This window comes from Pseudophryne corroboree, chromosome 4 (assembly GCF_028390025.1).
Source record: "Pseudophryne corroboree isolate aPseCor3 chromosome 4, aPseCor3.hap2, whole genome shotgun sequence".
Taxonomy (NCBI): domain Eukaryota; kingdom Metazoa; phylum Chordata; class Amphibia; order Anura; family Myobatrachidae; genus Pseudophryne; species Pseudophryne corroboree.
The window spans coordinates 287,501,892-287,507,162 of record NC_086447.1 but is presented as its reverse complement, the minus strand read 5'-3'; the positions used below and the strand labels follow the sequence as shown (position 1 = coordinate 287,507,162).

The window sequence follows — 5,271 nt, the reverse complement described above, 5'->3', positions numbered from 1 at the left end:
CTCATATTCTACTCCTGCCTCCCTCAACTCCTCAACTCCTTTTTTCCGCACGAACGCCACCTCTTTCTATCTGGGCCGACTCTAGAAGTAGGTCAGTGACTCGAACTGGACAGTACCTGGAAGGGGGGCCTCCAGGGAATACCAGTTGCGCAGTGAACACGTTGGGAACTGCCGCACCTGGTAGAACATGCTAAAACTCGCACTCTCTCTTATTAAACAGTTTGTATACTTCTCAGTTCACCCCTCCATGTCTCTCCATTACTTCATCTCTCTTGGCCCTTGGTGATTCCTAGTGCTGCACATTGAATTGAGAGAACCCGTCTCTAACCCAGCCCTAAACATTACAACCATACCTCCTTGGGGACGCCCAACACCGTCCGATCTTGGAAGCTAAGCAAGGCTGGGCCCGGTCAGTACAAGGATGGGAGACCTCCTTGGGAGACCGGGTGTTGTAAATCCAGAGGCACTAAGCGAACGGATCGGGATGTCTCAGTAAAAAATATGGATAATGCCAGGTCCATAGCACTCATGCACCTACTTTACCACGTTCACTTTAGCACGACCAACTGCTCTCAAGTTCTTTTTCTATCTAGTCCCATACAGCTTAAAATAATTTATTTATATGTACATTTTTATATATATGTATTTATTTTCCTATTTCTATATATATGTATATTTATTTTTATATATATATCCTTGGTGTATTTACATTTTTTTATATACATTTATATAACCTCCACAATATGTTCCGTAGTGGCACTATCCATCTAATTATCATCAGTATATATCTTTGGTCAATGTCTTTTATTATGCCGGTTTTATTTTATTTTATTTTATTTTACTACTATTTTTTATTTAACCATTTTTATTTTATTTTATTCTTATTCATTATAATCCATTTGTTGTTATGGAATTTTTATGACTGGTTTAATATCCCCATCTGTTCACTTTTCTTTTCATATACCCCACGGGGAGCCGTATCACCTGTATGCAAGTCACCCCAAAGACCTATGAACGCATCCCTAACATGTGCAAGCGTGCACCTGAACCAAGTATCACACAGACCGCAGCATACGAATTCTACCCGCGGCAGGACTGTGACTATATGCCCGTTTGGACAACCAAAAAGATGGCCGCCGCTCTTGATAATGTCAGTAAATGGACATCTCTACCGCATCGTGCCCAAGCGGCGCATGCGCAGAATGGATTTGACGCCGCCAGAAGCGGGGCGGACGTGGGGCGGATGTGACGATCCTATACAGTCTGGACCGGAAGCAGACGGACCTACCCGCATTTTATGTTTTGTAGCACAAGCATGTCTCGTTTTTGATTAAGGAGCTCAGTAGCAGTCCTCCCTACAGTACCATTCTCACATTTATTTATGTATAGGCATTTTGAATGTATGTTAAGATTGCATCAATTAACAAACAGGAAGTGATGTCACCAGCACTTCCCCTAGCTATGAGGTATAAATATGTTCTGTCTCTAGCCTTCCACCACCCCTTGATGAAGTCCATGAGGGACGAAACGCGTTGGGTGCTATTCTGATTTTACCTCAACCTCTAAAGATAAGCTACCTCTCCCACCTTTTTTTATGTTTTATCCTGTGTATTTTATACCCTATTTTCTGTGTTTTTATGTACCTTTTTATGAATTTTGGCATATGTGTCTCTGACTTTTTTAGCTCAGCCTTTTGCTTCTTCCTTTTTAAAAAAAAAACAATATTTCTTGACTAGGCTGCATTTGAATATTGTTATTATTCCACACATTACCCTTTTTTAGTGCTTTGTCTTTTTGTAATTAAATTTTATACCTTTTCCAGCACCTGGTTTTTACATCATTTACTAGACACCTTGGTCGCTTACAATAACCTCATCCCCCTGCACCATATATATATATATATATATATATATATATTTATATGTAAAAGATGTTGTCATATATATATATATATATATATATATATATACAGGTTGAGTATCCCTTATCCAAAATGCTTGGGACCACAGGTATTTTGGATATCGGATTTTTCCGTATTTTGGAATAATTGCATACCATAATGAGATATCATGGTGATGGGACCCTAGTCTAAGCGCAGAATGCATTTATGTTTCATATACACCTTATACACACAGCCTAAAGGTAATTTTATCCAATATTTTTAATAACTTTGGGTATTAAACAAAGTGTGTCTACATTCACACAATTCATTTATGTTTCATATACACCTTATACACACAGGCTGAAGGTCATTTAATACAATATTTTTAATTACGTTGTGTATTAAACAAAGTTTGTGTACATTGAGCCATCAGAAAACAAAGGTTTCACTATCTACTCTCACTCCAAAAAGTCCGTATTTCGGAATATTCCGTATTTCGGAATATTTGGATATGGGATACTCAACCTGTATATATATATATAAGACATTCCCAAAGAGACGTTAGTCTACTGGGTTCTAGAGTCAACGCTTTGTCGATTTCTGCTAGACGTGTCCTGTGGCACATGCAATGGACAGGTGATGCCGACTAAAGGCCCTACGCCCTACGTCAAGCGGAGATCTTACTTTGCAATCGACCAGTTCTGATCCAGTCAGACAACATCACCGCAGTAGCTCATGTAAACTGCCAAGGTGGCACAAGGAGCAGAGTGGCAATGGCGGAAGCCACCAGAGTTCTTCGCTAGGCGGAGAATCATGTAAGCGATCTGTCAGCAGTGTTCATTCCGGGAATGGACAACTGGGAAGCAGACTTCCTCAGCAGACACGCTCTGCATTCGGGAGAGTGGGGACTTCATCAGGAAGTCTTAGCGCAGTTTGCAAGTCGGTGGGGACTACCCCAAATAGACATGATGGCATCCCGTCTCAACAAAAAGCTACAAAGGTATTGCGCCAGGTCAAGAGACCCTCAGGCAGTAGCTGTGGACGCCCTAGTGACACCGTGGGTGTTCCAGTCGGTATATGTGTTTCCTCCTCTTCCTCTCATACCCAAGGTGTTGAGGATAATAAGAAAAAGAGGAGTGAGAACAATTCTCATTGTTTCAGATTGGCCACGAAGGACCTGGTATCCGGATCTGCAAGAAATGCTCACAGAAGATCTGTGGTCTCTTCCTCTAAGGCAGGACTTGTTACAACAAGGTCCCTGTCTGTTCCAAGACTTACCGCGGCTGCGTTTGGCGGCATGACGGTTGAACGCCGGATCCTAGCGGAAAAAGGTATTCCGGATGAGGTCATTCCTACGCTAATAAAGGCTAGGAAGGACGTGACATCTAAACATTATCACCGAATATGGAGAAAAATATGTTTCTTGGTGTGAGGCCAGGAATGCTCCTACGGAAGAATTCCATCAAGGCCGTTTTCTTCACTTCCTACAAACTGGAGTGAATTTGGGCCTAAAATTAGGCTCCATTAAAGTTCAGATTTCGGCCTTATCCATTTTCTTTCAAAGGGAATTGGCCTCTTTACCTGAAGTACAGACTTTTGTGAAGGGAGTACTGCATATTCAGCCTCCTTTTGTACCTCCGGTGGCGCCTTGGGACCTTAACGTGGTGTTTAGTTTCCTTAAGTCGCATTGGTTTGAACCACTTAAAACAGTGGAGTTGAAATATCTCACTTGGAAGGTGGTCATGTTGTTAGCCTTGGCTTCGGCTAGGCGAGTTTCGGAATTGGCGGCTTTATCACACAAAAGCCCTTATCTGGTTTTCCATATGGACAGAGCGGAATTGCGGACCCGTTCTGCCTAAGGTGGTCTCATACTTTCATATGAACCAAACTATTGTTGTGCCGGTGGCTACACGTGACTTGGAGGATTCCGAGTCCCTTGATGTGGTCAGGACTTTGAAAATTTACGTGGCCCGAGCGGCTAGGATCAGTAAAACAGAAGCACTGGTCATCCTGTATGCAGCCAACAAAGTTGGCGGCCCTGCTTCAAAGCAGACTGTTGCTCGCTGGATCTGTAACACGATTCAGCAGGCGCATTCTATGGCAGGATTGCCGTTACAAAAATCGGTTAAGGCCCCTTCCACTAGGAAGGTGGGCTCTTCTTGGGCAGCTGCCCAAGGGGTCTCGGCACTACAGCTGTGCCGAGCTGCTACTTGGTCGGGTTCAAACACCTTTGCAAAATTCTATAAGTTTGATACCCTGGCTGAGGAGGACCTCATGTTTGCTGAATCGGTGCTGCACAGTCATCCGCACTCTCCCGCCCGTTTGGGAGCTTTGGTATAATCCCCATGGTCCTTACGGAGTCCCAGCATCCTCTAGGACGTTAGAGAAAATAAGATTTTAAACCTACCGGTAAATCTATTTCTCGTAGTCCGTAGAGGATGCTTGGCGCCCGTCCCAGGTGCGGACTACTTCTGCAAAACTTGTATATAGTTATTGCTTACATAAGGGTTATGTTATAGCTCATCGGTCTCGGACTGATGCTATGTGGTTGTTTTCATACTGTTAACTGGGTAGTTTATCACGAGTTGTACGGTGTGATTGGTGTGGCTGGGATGAATCTTGCCCTTGGATTAACAAAAATCCTTTCCTCGTACTATCCATCTCCTCTGGGCACAGTTTCTCTAACTGAGATCTGGAGGAGGGGCATGGAGGGAGGAGCCAGTGCACACCCAGATTTAAGTTCTTTCTTAAAATGTCCATGTCTCCTGTGGAGCCCGTCTATTCCCCATGGTCCGTACGGAGTCCCAGCATCCTCTACGGACTACGAGAAATAGATTTACCGGTAGGTTTAAAATCTTATTATTCATCTCATGGATGGATGAGCAATGAATTAACATTTTAGGCCATCCAACTTGACACTAAATGGCACTTCTTGCTTAAAAAACAAGTTTTATTCCCCCCAAGCAGCGCCACCATTAATCTTTTTTACTCCAACCAGAACAGACGTTAAATGGTATAATAATTAGGTCCCACTCCAGCAGTAGTTATCAATTGTGGTTACAATTAATACATGTGCTAACCCCCCCCCACACACACACACACACACATACATACACCTCCACCACCCCCACTGTCTCTCAATGTCCTTTCCCTCAATAATACAGGCTGTCACGGGGAGGTTCCTCTATCAACATGTCTCTTGTATGTAACCGGTGCTGTCCTTGCTTGTCACTATCATGTCTTATACTGTACTTATTTCTGTATGTAATGTGTTTTGTTCTGTTAATTGGATCCATGTATTTATTATTCTGCTCAACAGTATATATCCAGTTATGTAATCTGACTTCATGTTTGTTATTAAGCATTGTTGACATGGGATGTAGTTACGA

At 42.9% G+C, this 5,271-nt stretch overlaps 1 pseudogene; it reads left to right on the top strand.

The window, feature by feature from the left end:
* Positions 1-339: 339 nt before the first annotated feature.
* LOC134912135 (5S ribosomal RNA) lies at positions 340-458 on the top strand (annotated as a pseudogene).
* The last annotated feature ends 4,813 nt before the right edge of the window (positions 459-5,271 follow it).